Source organism: Grampus griseus (assembly GCF_964374135.1).
Source record: "Grampus griseus genome assembly, chromosome: 1".
Lineage (NCBI taxonomy): Eukaryota > Metazoa > Chordata > Mammalia > Artiodactyla > Delphinidae > Grampus > Grampus griseus.
The window spans coordinates 54,314,328-54,330,080 of record NC_139017.1 but is presented as its reverse complement, the minus strand read 5'-3'; the positions used below and the strand labels follow the sequence as shown (position 1 = coordinate 54,330,080).

The 15,753-nt window shown below is 38.1% G+C and overlaps 1 protein-coding gene across 6 annotated transcripts in view; it reads right to left on the bottom strand.

Annotated features, from left to right (window-relative positions):
• Nucleotides 1-15,753, bottom strand: part of DNM3 (dynamin 3) — a gene marked incomplete at both ends in the record, with an annotated part of 567,700 nt that overhangs the window by 276,172 nt on the left and 275,775 nt on the right. The window lies entirely within an intron of this gene.

Here is a 15,753-nt window from a genome sequence, read left to right as displayed (position 1 = left end):
TGTCACGGAGCAGCTAAGCCCACGTACCACAACTACTGAGCCTGCGCTCTAGAGCCGGAGAGCCACAACTACTGAGACCACGTGTCACAACTACTGAAGCCCGCGCACCTAGAGCCTGTGCTCCGCAACAAGAGAAGCCACCTTAATGAGAGGCCTGCACACTGCAACGAAGAGTATCCCCCGCTCGCTGCAACTAAAAAGAAAGCCCACGCACAGCAACGAAGACCAAATGCAGCCAAAAATAAATAAATAAATTTATTTTAAAAAAAAACAAAATAATATATCTTCCAAAAGCACAGATAAGCAGAGGGAAGTCTCTCCCATCAAATGAACAAAAATCAGAATCACAGACTTGTATGGATGGTGGAAGCAGAGAGACTGAAACAGGCAGGCTAATAAATAAGGCAGACTAATAGGCTTGTGCCAGGCCTATTTATGGCAGTGCTGCTACAATTAAAAGATATTTAGTTGACTGGACAAACAACAATAGACTCTCCATGCCTACTGTCTCTTATCCCCTTCCAGCCCACTGGCCCATTTGTTTGCCTGGTTTGCATCTCGTTAGGATTTCTACCAGAGACTGGCCACCAAATGGTGAAAAGAAAAAACAAGCCAACCAATTAGTTCCTTGTTAACAGCTCTCAATAAGCTGAATGGGGGAGAGAGCTGAAACAATAAGCTAAAATAAAAGTTTGGAGGTTTTTAATGGTCTAGGTTTATCCATCTACCTCTGGTTGTTATTTGCCAAGCTAAGAAATACATAGAGTCTTCATAAAAATATTTAAACGGCATTTAAATTTTTAAACATTAACAACTTGGAAAGAAATTACCTATAAATAGCATTTAAGTGAAAATCTGTTTTTTCTCACAGCTTTTATGAAGTTAAATTCTGTTTTCCATACGGCATAGTTTACCATCTCCTCTATGTTAGATAATTTTTGTTGTCATAGAAATGAAATGTATATGGAATTGTATATTGTTCTAAATGTCAAAAATCACCCTATACCTACAATGTCCATTATCCTAAACATTCTGAAATATTTTTTTAAATTACTTATTGAATGACTGAGTGTCACTTCCTAAAGGAAAATGAAAATAACCTAATAATAATCAGATTTTATGTTTATATTTATATTTTATTTTTCAGCTTTCTAGTTGAAGAAAGTCAATCCTAGGGAATATTGTGAAGTAAGCCAAGGTCATTATTGATCTTCCAAGCCTCTTTCCACAATCCTAGTCTCTGTCACCCTTGATTCCCTGTTTCAGTATCTCCCAGCATCGCCCATTTTCCTTTTTAACTCTTTAACTTTTACAGACCTCCAGGTAGAAACCCATTCAGGCCCAGATTAAGGCAGTTCTCTCCATTGTTCAAACTCAACTCGTTCTTAACCCTCTGCTTCAGAAAGAAGGAAACAATACTTCTCAAAGTATGGTTTCTACCAGCTAATAAAATAAAATGGTTATAATAAATAACCATTGGGATGCTTTCTAACAGTACAGATTCTTGGGATACCTATAAGTCCAAAGGAATCAGAATATGTGCATATGAAACCCAGGAATCTACATTTTAACATTTCCCAAAGTGATTCTTATTCATACTGAAGTTTGAAAGCCGTTGCATGTATACATACAATCAAAACTTCATTCGTCTTAGAGCAAATAATCTCATTTAATTTTTTAGTACGAAGGAACTGGTTATTTCCCAATAGGATTGTTACCCACACTACCAGGGCTTACAAATAGCATATTAATTATAGTACTTAATGAAAGTGTATTTACTATTTCATTCTATCAGGCATCTTTTGGACAAAGAAGAAGTCTTCCAGATACTCCACAAATTGCAATAAGAAAATCACTATTTCACCCATTGATAGAACAGGCTGGCTTTCATCAAGGAGAGCCATGAATTTAGTTCAACAAACATTTGTTAAGAACCTATCATATGTCAAGATGAAAAAGCATGATGATGCCACACCCCTGTCCTCAAGAATTTTAGTTTTGTAGGGAATGAAGATGCATAAGGAGACAATTTCAACATAACAGTGTAGTAAGAGAGGTATCCTTAACAAGAGAAGGAGGACTGGACACAACTTAGGTAATGTTAATAGGCTTTCCTTGGAGACATGATAGCTTGAAAGAACCTGGCAGAGAATTAGAGTTAGGTCAGGAAGTAGCTCGTTTGCCTATTTATTTGTTTTCCATGAAGAAGGACAAACAAGAACAAAATATGAAAGAGCTACTTCATGCAGAAAATGTGAGGTGGGATGAAGAAATTGAGACTGGAGAGGCAAGCGGGGTAAAGCCAGAGTCGACCCAGTTCAATAGACCACCAATTTTAGTGATAAAATTTGGCAGTACCAAAATAAATTTCAAGTACACATGTAAATTTATTAAGTAGATATGACCAATGTATTACTAAACTGTGTACATCTATAGAAATACCCAAAGAAATTCTAAAGTATTATATGAAGATGAAGTAAATATTTTACGTTTTTTATTTTGTGGGGGAAATGTATTTTATTTGTTACATTTATAATTTTATTATTGACTTCTCTGTGATACAAAGCGAGGGCACTGGCATCAATATATATATATATATATTCAATACTAATAAATCTTAACTGTTTCCTTATTTTCTAGATAAAATATGTATGTAGATGTTCTACTATATCCTCCTGCATTCCAGCGAATTTTGCATGCTCCCTGAGACAAACTAGGTTATGTAAGCTATTGCAATAAACCAAGTGAGACATGAACAAGGTGTGAAGTAAAGCCACGAGCAGAAAGCATGAAAATAAATAAACCTACTGGAGAAACACCTAGGAGACAAAATCAATAGGACTTATGACTGGATGAAAGGGAGATTAGTGGAAGTAAAGACTAGAACTGCATTGTACAGTAGCCACTAGCCACATATGGTTATTGAGCCCTAGTAAGTAGTTTAAACTCTGATGTGTGGTAAGTGTAAAATGCACACTGGATTTTGAAAACTTGGTACAAAAGAAATGTAAAATATCTATTAAATGGTTGGGTTTTTTTCTTTTTTTGCAGTATGCGGGCCTCTCACTGTTGTGGCCTCTCCCGTTGCAGAGCACAGGCTCCGGACGCACAGGCTTAGCAGCCATGGCTCACAGGCCTAGCCATTCCGCGGCATGTGGGATCTTCCCGGACCGGGGCATGAACCCGTGTCCCCTGCATCAGCAGGCGGACTCTCAACCACTGCGCCACCAGGGAAGCCCTATTAAATGTTTTAAAATGATAATATTTTAGATATATTGGGTTAAATAAAATCTATTCTTAATATTCATTTCACTTGACTCATTTTATTTTTTAATGTGGTTACCAGAAAATTTTTATATTACACATGTGGCTTACATTTTATTTTTATTGGACATTGTGCTGTTCTAGAATGATTCTGAAACTCATGGGGCTACCAAATCAGAAGGAACAGAGAAAGAGAACCAAGTTTTAGAAGTAGGGGAGTTGATGATGAATTCAGCCAAGGCCATGTTGAATCTGAGGTACCTGTGGGAGACATACATAGACGTGACCTGACCTCTGAAGCAAAATGGAAATGTTAGGACTGGACATGCAGACTTGCAAGTCATCAGCCTATATACATAGGTGGCAGTTAAAACTGTGTGAAAAAGCAGTGGCTCACAGTGGAAATCCTGGGGAAAAGACCAACTTTTAAGAGGTGGTCAGGAATGTCAGAAAAATAAGAGCAGTGAGGTTATGGAAGCCAAAGGCAAGGGGAATTTCAAGGAATGTGCCATTGGGAGTGTCAGATTCAGCACAGAAAGGGACATATAAAGTGCAATGCAGACATCATAGTGTCTTTAGCTATGCAAGTTGAAGTGAGGTGGTGGGATAAGTCAGACTTCACTGGGTTGAAAAGTGAATGGGAAGTGAAAAATGGAGACAATGACTAAAGAGAGCTCTTTACAGAGGAGGATGAAAGCCAGTTGAAACCAGAAGAGACACAGGGTCAAAAGAGGTGCTTTTGTCATTGCTTTTGTTGCTGCTGCTGCTGCTGTTGTTTTTTGGTTTGGGGATTTTTTTTTTTTTTTTTTTTTTAGTATAGGCAAGAATCAAGCATATTTATTGCTTGAGGAGAACTAATAGTACAGAGTAAGAGGTTGGTGATATAGAAAAATGATACAAGGACAACGAATATGGAAATGAATGAGATGAAGAGCACAGGGAGGGGGCTGTCTTTGAACAGGAATGTGAGCCTGGGAGGTTGGAAGAATGAGGGTAGATGTAGGTTCTCTGAATGGAAAAGGGTAGAAAGTTTAGAAAGGTTATAGTTGACCTTTCCATTTCACTGGATAAGAGAATAGATAATTATCTGCAGGAGAGTGAGGCTGAGAAGTTGGAAAGAAGGTTTGAGGATAGTGTTAAGCACTGGGACAATCAAAGAAGGTTTCAGGATAGTGTTAAGCACTGGGACAATCAGTAATTGAATGAGACAACATAACTGGAATTAGTAAAAAAAAAAGGTTGACAAAACACAACACTAAAAACTCCTAGAAGATAATATAGGAGAAAATCTAGATGACCCTGGGTATGATGACGCCTCTCTAGATACAATACCAAAGACACAATCTATGAAAGAAATAATTAGTAATCTGAACTCCATTAAAATTAAAAACATCTGCTCTGTAAGAGACAGTATCAAGAGAATTAGAAGACAAGCCACAGATTAAGGGAAAATACTTGCAAAAGACATAATTGATAAAGGACTGTTATCCAAACATACAAAGAACTCTTAAAACTCAATAGTGAGAAAACAAACAACCCAATTAAAAAATGGGCCAAAGACTTTAACACACCTCACCAAAGATACACAGATAGCAAATAAGCATATGAAAAGATGCTCAATATCACGTCATCAGGGAAATGAAAACTAAAACTATGAGATACCACTACACACCTATTAGAATGGCCAAAATCTGAAACACTAACAACACCAAATGCTAGTGAGGATGTAGAACAGCAGGAACTTATATACATTGCTGGTGGGAATGCAAAATGGCACAAACACTTTGGAAGACAGTTTGGTGCTTCCTTACAAAACTAAATGTACACTTCCCATGTGATCCTTGGTATTCACAATCACAATCCTTGGTATTCACCTAAAGGAGCTGAAAACTTAGGTACATATATGCATGTTTATAACAGCTTCATTCATAATTTCCAAAACTTGGTAGCAACTGAGATGTCCTTCAGTAGATGAATGGATAAGTAAACCATGGTTCATCCAGATAATGGAATATTATTCAGCACTAAAAAGAAATTAGCTATCAAGCCATAAAAAGACATGGTGGAATCTTAAATGCATATTACTAAGTGAAAGAAGCCAATCTGAAAAGCCTACATTCTGTGTGATTCCAACGATATGACATTCTGGAAAAGGCAAAACTATGGAGACTTTAGATCAGTAGTTGTCAAGGGTGGGGTAGGGAAAGGGAGAGATAAGTAGGCAGAGCATATAGGATTTTTAGGGTACTGAAAATACTCTGATATTATATGGATACATTATACTTTTTTCCAACCTAAAGAATGTACAATACCAAGAGTGAACCCTAAGGTAAACTATGGACTTTGGTGATTATGATGTGTCAATGTAGGTTCATCTTTGGTTTTAAAAAAAATGTACCACTCTGGTGAGTGATATTGATAACAGGGGAGGTTGTGCACGTGTCGGGGCGGGGGAAGATGAAGAATCTCTGTACCTGCCTCTCAATTTTGTCGTAAACCTAAAACTGCTCTAAAAACATAAGGTCTTAAAAATAATGGCTGGAAGCTAAGAATGAAGTCCATAACTTGCAGGGACACAATCAACATAGTTGCATTATTGCCTCTAGCAACATTCTGCACACTCGACATAGAAAAAGAGAAGGTAAGTGGGAACTGATCCAGGGCTCTGGACCCAAGTGACCTAAGTACCTGGGTGTAAAGATGTTGAAGGTTTGGGGCAAGAGAGTAATTTGGGTGATCATCCATTTAATCTAGGCCAGGCAGAGAAATGAGGCCAGGAGGGGGCTAATAGAGCGGCAGAAAATGCAAGAAAAAAAATGTCAACTACTATGTAGATAAAGGCAAGAATAGAGTTTGGGGAATTTAAGAGGATGTGAAGCAATAAATTGCCTGATCTTATTGGCACCACTGGATTCACCTCTCAAAGATGCAACACTATTTCTAGAAGTATTGAACGTTATAGCCAAAACAGATATTTATTAAATATCATTTAGTCCAGTGAATATAGTCAAGTAAGCTATATGGAAATTATGAGCTACTAATAACAGTTAAAATGAAATTTGCAAAGAATTGACACAAAAAGTAATTAGAAGAGATTATTATATTCTATGACATTAGTCATTTTAATTGCAATAGGCTTTCTCACTTGGAGAGAAAAAGAGGATTACAGCTGCCGTGCTGTGAGTACACATGGCCTAGATCCCTTCATAGGAATCCATGGAAGTGTGTTCAGCACTGAAAGCTGTCAGCAAGTAGCTGTCATAAAAAAGTTTAAGAAGCTCTGGTCCAATCCCAATCCCTCCTGGGGGAAAAAAAGAAGCATATTTGCCAAAAATGGACTTTTTTCCCCAATGAAAAACAGCTCAAAATAAGAATTAAGAAAAAGTAATTCCTAATGTACTTTTTCACAGAAGAACTGAGGGAGAGAGAAATCACAAAATCAAGGAGAAACAGTGGAACAAAATAAGAAAAGGCAAGCATTAAGGAAAAATGATCAGAACACAAGAGATAACAAAACTAAAGCGGGGTGGGGGGCTTCCCTGGTGGTTCAGTGGCTAAGACTCTGCGCTCCCAATGCAGGGGGGCCAGGGTTTGATCCCTGGTCAGGGAACTAGATCCCACATGCTGCAACTAAAGACCCCACATGCCACAACAAACATCCCACACGCGGCAACGAAGATCCTGCGTGACACAACTAAGAACCAGCATGACCAAATAAATAAATAAATGAATATTTTAAAAATAAAAAAGAAAGAATACTAAGGGGAAATTAATATAACAAAACAAAGGAAAGTAGGGAGAAAGAGAAGGCAAAGACTAAATAATAAAATTTGAAAAGAATGTTAAGCCAAATGTGATTGATTATAGTCTCTTCATAGAGAAAGATATGTTAATTTTATATTCAAATCTAAAATTCCCAAAATAAATCCATCAACATTTAGTACAATAGCCATTTACAGCTTCTTAGTGTTTGAATGTCAAATTCTGTTTTGAGTGTCCAAGTAAACAAGAGCATAATTATATGACTGGAAGGGATCTTGAGAGCTGAAAGGCCATGTCTTACTTGTAAGGCTTGAGGCAAACCAGTTTTTAATATGTATTGCTGTAAATATCACTCAAGCTTCTTTTGCCAGATATAGATACTTTGAAAGTGGAATAGGGAGAGTGGAGTAGCTCAGCCTCTCCTCTTAAAGGCAAGCCTATTCTAGAGAGTATGTGTTCTAGTTAGGTCCTCCACACTATGAAAATTCAGGCCTTCTCAGGCTTGGCAAAACCTGTATGTTAGGGACAAATTCAGACTTCAACATCTGGCCAGCACACTGGATCATAAAATTAATACACAGACAAGGAATCAAATTATGGGAAGAAAACAGTACATGTGGAAAAGTTATAATGTGGCCAAAGCTTTGGGCCTTGAACTTTGTGAGCAGGGCATTTTGACCTTGGCCTTATTTATGGTAGACCATACAAGTTTTTCTCAGGTTTGCAGCTGGCTTTTAACTGTTGCAGCCTGTGTGTGGAGTTTGTAACCACAGACTATTTGATATTTTGATCTTGGTAGATTACAAAAGGCTTTAACCATAGGTGAGTAGCTGCTTCTATAAAGGTAGTTCACACGCCGCAGGGCTGACGTTGGTGGATCTGCAGAGCTGCATAGGCTCAGCAAGGGCACAGGCCAGGCAGGTCACTCAGCTGGTTGGGAGGGACCTACCTTTGCGAGCACAGGCATCCACAGGAAATAGGCTGCTTATCCTTGAATTTGGCCGGCAGAGATTTTCCTAAACAGGTGTGCCTGGTGCAAGAGTTCAACTATAGGGAGAAAAGTCTTTCTAAATACAGGCCTGATAGGCCTCAGGAGGGAAAATTAGATTTACTATGTTTAAACTGTAAGGCAACTGAGGTCCATATGTATATCACAGAGCACTCTTGAGGTTCTAGGTTTATTTTATTAGATGGGAAGTAGGAAGGGTTAGATTAGCTGCCCTTAGTGCCATACTTTACCCTGGATCAGGGCAAGAAGGGAACTGTGGAGAGCTATACTTAACTTGTGTTGCTTACGGACAGACTCAAGAGTCAATCCCACCTCCCACCCCAGCACATGTTTTCAAACTCTCTCTGGATTATATAAGTAGGAGAAAGTCTCCTTAGGAGGCCCAGGCTTCTAGATGAAGAAATGATGTAACAAGAGACAGAAAGAGAAACACAAAAGCAAAAGGGAAGTAAAAATTACAAGGTTTTGAATATGCTGCACAGGAGAGGAAGGTAACTCAGACAAGACCTGGTGACTGGGGCTGCCATGGCTGCAAAGTCCTAAACTTTGCAATAGCAATGTTTCAAGTGTTTTTCTCCAAGACTGGATGGATGGATGGCTTTCCCCCTTTATGGTAAGTGCATAGTGGCAAAATTAGCCTCTTAGGGAGAGATTTCCCCCAATAAATTTATAGGTTCACAAACTAGAAAAAACTGCTTGACAGCCAGGTAGGGCTAAAACCAGGCTCTGTCTACCCTCTCTCATTCATACCTCTGAATGTTTGCTATAGTAGGTGGCTATATCTAGGAAAAGGGTCTGGGAACATAGTGTAGCCTAAAGACTAGGGAGTCTATTTGTCTTATTAAATTTGGTTGCTGTGGAGCTGGTGCTGGGATTATCTTTTGTGTCCCACTCTTTTCTTTATTCATGAAGTAAGGAACACAAGAGATTATTTCAACTTCCAAAGCCCAGAAGGAACAACCCATTCTTATGGAGGCCAGCTCAGAGTATACAGCGGCTAAAAGAACCCCAACTCCACCTGGACAAGAGAACCACTTTGGCTGAAACCCAGAAAGTAAGAATTGGGGGAGGACTTTAATTTGATGTTCCACAAGTATCTTAGACATTGCAAATTCCTTTGGAAATGTAATCTTTGGACTTTAATTTCTGAGAATTCCATAGTATGAGGGGGTTCATAGTCACATTGAGGACACATCTATTTTCTTGACATTTTATTACTGGGTGTAATGTATTAGACTATATTAATGATGTCATGTGATCATTGCAGAATCTCTGATAGGCTAGGGGAACAAAATGGCTGCATGTAATTTGAAACAGGAAATAAAATAGGGAGGAAACATGACTGGGGAACAAACCAGCCTTGGAGTGAATTTTATCGATGCACTATTCTGACCCATTTGAGAGCCCTCTATCCACTAGTGGTCCTAGCAGGATGCCCAAAGGAGCCATGATTAGCTTTGGAGGAGAGGCTTCTAGACGGTAGGAGCAGGACTGATAGACTGTTAATCTCTTCCCCCAAAGCGGTCTAGCTGCACCTCTAGTTAACCACTAACTTAATGATTAAACTCAATGAAATAAAAAGTGGAGGAAGGCTGAGGAATACTGTCAGGGGGTGAGGGATGAAGAGGCCCTCCTGTTGCTTCCTCACTCATTCCACTCGTGGAACAGGAAAGTGACTTCTCATACCAGTAAATCTAGAAGGATAAATAGAGGAGTGTAGTCCAGGGCCATTCCCTCCCCCATCCTCTCCCCTATTCAACTTGGGAGCTAGCCTGCCCACAGACAGCACACACTCTGAGGAAGAAAGGAGTTCATGCCTGCAGTTTTAAAAGATAAGTTTAATTCAGGAAAGTGTTCAAAGGTTTTTCTCCCCTAAGACACTTGATAAGTCAGCCAACCAATATGCACTGAATGCCTATGATAGACCAGGCACTGTGCTAGGTGCTCTGCCCATTTTATCACAAATGAGAGCAACCATAACTATGCACAATGGTCTGACATAATGTGAAAAATAGATTTTCATAACCATTGAACTTATGATTGGGATAAAGAAGCTGTGAAAACAAACAAATAAGGTAAAGCATATCTAAGGAGATTTAAAGAGTAATCAAATTAAGATACAAAATAATCAAATATTTGATGAAATATTGTTTTGTTCTTTAGACTCTATAAAATACTACTACAAATGAATGGGCTAAATGACATTTTTATGTTTGGATGTTCCTTTCATGGATTTAACTTTCTAGGAAATCAGAGCACAGAGTTTTGTAAGTATCTGAAACAGGCAAAGAATACAGTTTGACTCCATTTCTAGGAATTCAAGAAAAATAACAATAGCTAGCATTTACTAACACTACTCTGTACCAGGAGTTGTGCTAAGAGCTCCATGCACATTATTTCTTTTAATCCACATAGTAATCCTTTGAGGGGGGATTTCCCTATGTGACAGGTAAAGGAACTACAGTCAGGCTCCTATTGCACTAACAGGCTTTCTTACATTTTGCTCTGCTGTGCAGAGCACACTCAGAGGATTCAGCACCTTAGCAGCTGAATAAAATAGAGTCTCTCTGGTGGTCCGACTTCAGAGCCCTAGCCCTTAATTCACAACACATACAAGGATGTTGGCGGCCGTACTGTTTTTAACAGCAAGCAATTGGAAACAACCTATCTGCCAAACTGGAAACTGGTTAACAGATTATGATATACTCATCTGATGTTAAATTAAGCTGAGGACAAACACCTATGCTATGATGTGAGATAACATTTTTGCAAGGGAGTGCTAACACTGGGCAGGACTCTGGAGTCAGACCATCTGGGACAGCCTCCTAGTTCCAACACTTGCTAGCTGGATGACACTGGGTAAGTCTCTTTGCCTCAATTTCCTCATACGTAACATGGATAATAACACCTGTAATAGCTGTTGTGAAAAATATGAGTTAATATATGTAAAGGACTTAGATCAGTATGTATTAGTATTATTAAATATGGTATTATTTTGGTTATATGTGTTAAGATAAGGATAGAAAAAAGACTGTAATATATACTAAAATGTCAACTGTGATTGAAAATTAGTGGCAAGATATAAAGTTATATTTATTTCCTCCTTCAATTTTCCTATATTTTCCTACAATTTTCATGGTATTAAAAATGCAAATTGCCATCACATTATTGCTTGCTTTGAACAGGCGATTTCTTAAGATTCCCTTTAATGTGTAATGAACACAGCATGTTGGAAAACTGAGGCAGATTCCCAATAGTCGGGTAGTGAAATAACTCCACAGCACAACAGAAAAAGAAATAGTTATGGAATATAACGTGGGAAATGATCATGATGAAAGAAGCTTGACTATTTTAAATAAGGAGCTGATTTGATTGACTGAAAATATATTAACAGTGTGCAATAAAAACTGACTGAAAATAAGAAACCGATGCTTAATATTCATATCAAATCCCCTTTTTATTTGAAGATACAGCTCCCCAAAAGATAATAACTTTTTGGTTTGTCTGTAAAAATCAACCTTTACCTAAAAACACTGGTATAAGTTTAAATCTTAACCACATAAATAAAATTTTACAGGTTAAGTAGAACTCTAAGTTATTTTTTTCGTAAAATAACCTCGCCAGGTAACACAAGGAGCCTCCTTCCCACTTTATTTTGGACCACCCCAATCTACAAGGACTACCTCTATGGTGTCTCCATCAGCTTCCATGCATTCTGTCCCATAAAAGCACCTGAAACCCTTTCCATCGAGTCTCTTCCAGAACATTAGCCCATGTTCACATAATGAGTACGTTTTTCATGCCTCTATGGCTCACTAAGCTATTATATTATCTTGATTCTCAAAATTACTCCTGAGGAATTTCTTCCCCTCTCCTTGTTTCCCAGAATTGTCCCAACTGCCTGTTTATGCATTATTTCTGCCACATGCACAGCTATTTCTGAAGAATTCACTAAGAATGAGCTGTTTATTCTCAGAATTTACTCACCTAAACCTCTACAAGATCCAGGCCATTAACCATGATGAAAATCAGGGCTCTACTTTTTTCACTTTTTTCCTGTGTATCTTTTCCATGTGCAGAGCTTCCTTTGAAGTTAGTGGGAACCCTCCATGTGGAAGAGATTCCAAATGATACAAAACAGAATGAGAACTAAGCTTGTCATCTATTTCTCACATTCAAGGACAAAAATACACACACATACAAAGGAAAAGATACCACATAATTAGCAAGCTCTGAGTAGAATCTGGATATTTTACTAAAAGTAATCCAGAGAGCTTCTTTAAGAGAGAAAGGAAAAGCACGTTAGTCATTATTTATTATAAAATTAGTGAGTACCTGATATATGTCAGGCAGCACACTAAAACTACAAGGATAAACAAAAACCAAAACAAAAAGGGGCCCAGTCCCTGAACTTCATGGAGCTTACGGACAAATGGCGGAAGAGACACTAAGCAAAGACGCACACAGATAAATACAGAATTACTGCTGTGGCTGGTGCAGCTGCCAAGAAGTGGTTCAGTGCGTTAACAGAGCTCTGACCTGCATGGGGTATGTGAGGAGGCCTCCTTGAAGACTTTAGCACTTGCACTAACATGAAGGGTGTGGGCCAGGAGTAGGGATGGGATGGTCATAGCACAGAAAGCAAGAATGGGCCTTATGCAGGATAAGCCTGGAGAGGAGGTGAATCATGCTTAGCCATGTAATTTATGGGAAGAAATTTGGTCTTTATCCTGAGAGGAATGGGAAGCCTTTGAAGTGTTTAAAGTAGGGCAGCAACATAAGATTTGCATCATGAAACATTTGCTTTTCTATCTCTGGTCTGATAAAGAGGTTAGAGAGAGGAGAGAGAGAGGGGAGAGAGAATGCAGGGAGATCAGATAGATCTCCTAAGTCATAGACAATAATAACTTTGACAAGAGTGGTAAAAATGGGCAGAGAGAGAGAAGTGGACACATTTGAGAATTGTTTAGAAAGAAAAATTTAAATGACAAATGATAAATTGGAGATAAAAGAAAAGAAAGAATGAGGTGTCAAGGACAACTCCCAAGGTTTAAGTTTCTGGAAACTAGACAGACTGTGGAGGCCAATTCTCTAAGAGAGAGTAGGAGGAATATGTTAAGGGATAAGTCATGAGTTCAGTCTGGACATGTGAAGATGTGAACATGCAAAATAAACTACTGGCTATACAGAAGTCATCATAAGATACACAGATTTGTGAATTGTTGATTATCAGTGTGATTAAAACCACACGTACGAAAAAAATGACATGAAGTGAGAGTTTGAGTGAGAAGAAAAGAGGACTAAGGACTGAACCTTGAGGAAAGCCAATATATAATGGCTGGGAGGAGAGAATGGACCTACAATGGAGAGAGAAGAGTGGCTATAAGGTGGGAGAAAAAACAAAAGTCAGTAGAAGAGAATGTTTTAATAAGGCAAAAGGATTGAAAAAGTCATATGATACCATGAGGGAAAGTACGATTCAAAGTAAAAAATTATTCACTGGTTTGGGTAACATGGGGGTTATTGAAGAGAAAACATTAAAAATAATTAACAACTAGTATGGCATTATACTAGCATGGCCAATCTGAAGGGGTGTGGGGGTCAAAGTACTAGGGTAGGGTACTAAAAGTCCCCTTCTGTACCAGAACTTTGCCTTCAAAGTCTGGATAAGGGGGAAGTTGTAGGGATTCTGAGAGAGGAACTTCAGCATCTCTGATGATAGGCAGGCACTTGGGGGAGCAGCCAGTCATTTTCGGGTTTTTTTTAGTTACCTTTTTCCTTTAATGGCTGGAACATTTAAAGTGTAAAGATATGCTCAAAAGGGATATCAGTTATATGTTTTTCAGAAAGTGTGTTAGATCACTCTAGTTTCAGAAAAACAGCAACAGAATTTTATCTGTTGATATATTTTTTTTAAGTTTTCCTTAAATTAAGTATTCTCATCAGTTGACTTTTTTAAAATTCATTTTTATTGGAGTATGGTCACTTTACAATGTTGTGTTAGCCTCCACTGCACAACAAAATGAATCAGCCATACACATACACATGTACATACACATCCAAAAGAGAGGGGATATCCCCTCCCTTTTGGACTTCCCTCCCATTTAGGTTACCACAGTGCATTAGGTAGAGTTCCCTGAAAAGTATTCAATATTTGAAAAACCACTGTGGCTCCACAGATACAAGCTGGAGGTACAACCTTACCAAGCATTATTTCTGTGGCTTGATGGAGAGGGGAAGCAGCCAGATTGGAATGGATGGGGAACAGAGTTGAAGGTCTCCCATGCAGCCCTGATTTCATGTAATGAATCAATACCTGCACAACATCTTCTAGATGCAGAAAAAATTTCTTCCAAAAAAATGTTTTTAAGTAAATAATTGGCCAGGGAATTCCCTGGCGGTCCAGTGGTAGGACTCTGTGCTTCCACTGCAGGGGGCACGATTTCAATCCCTGGTCGGGGAACTAAGAGCCTGCAAGCCGGGCAGTGTGGCCAAGAAAAAAGAAAAAAATTTTTTTAAAAGTTAATAATTGGTCAATGAAGAAAATATATATCAAACAGAGAACCTGTTTTTAAAAAGTTCCTGGAAATTCTGGCCCATAATGAGAAGCAAGAAGATGTGTTGTCCTTCAAGGATCCCGGTTAAAGTGTGTTGAAGAACAAAGCACTTAACACACTACCTTATACAAAACAGCCACTAAAAAAGTGGTAGCTAATTTTATGACATGATTATTTAAAATTCAAATATACCAGAGTAATAGGTAGAAGTACAAATACATGTAGCAGTTTCTGGGTAATATAACACTCTAAGGAAAAAAAGGAATTAATCTGTGATACTATTTTAATAAATAATAAAGAAGCTCCAGTAGTCCATATGGATCTCTTCCTTCTCTGAACATTTATTTTGTTCATTATCTGAATTTAGCACTTACATCATCTTGTTTTGAATTACTAGCAATTGTGTCTGCCTTGCTCCCATGATCACAATAAGATTATAGCTTAGTTGAAAGCATGGACTTTTGGGATTTGTATGTCAGTTCTGCCATTTACTAGATGTATGAACTTGGGCAAGTTACTTAGTCTAATCAAGCCTCATTTTTTGATCTGAGAATTGGAGCTAATAGTCCCAATTTCAAGTAGATGTTGTGACTATTAAGTGAGATGAAGTCTGGCATCTGGTAAATGTTCAATAAATGGTAGATATTATCAAAGTAGAAACTGTACTTTATGCTCCTTTGAAATAGTTATACTTTCCCTAGATCACAGATTAGTAATAAATTATCAGTATAATGGCTCTAAACCAGGGGGAACACCGCCACCAAGGGCTTTTTGTAAATGTGTAGCAGGCATACTGTGCTGTCACAATGCCTAGGAGATATCTACCACGTAAAGATCAAAGATGATAAATGAAGAACACACCTATCTAAAATGGCAACAGCATCTGCTGGAGTCCAAATACAATTCATAACTGGGTGGTTAGCTCTAACTGTTAATCAAGTTTAAATCAGTTTCTTTATAAAATTGGAATTTATTACAATCAGAATCACACTTTAGAGTTATATGTAATTATTTTTTGAGTGATGTATTTAGGTGGAAAACTTGAATAATCACCATAAGCAAGCCTGAAATGACAACTCTGAGTAACAATTATAAATTAAGACCCAATTGTTTCCTCTGGATGACAAAAAGTAACATTCAAAGTTAATAAGCTGCTATAAT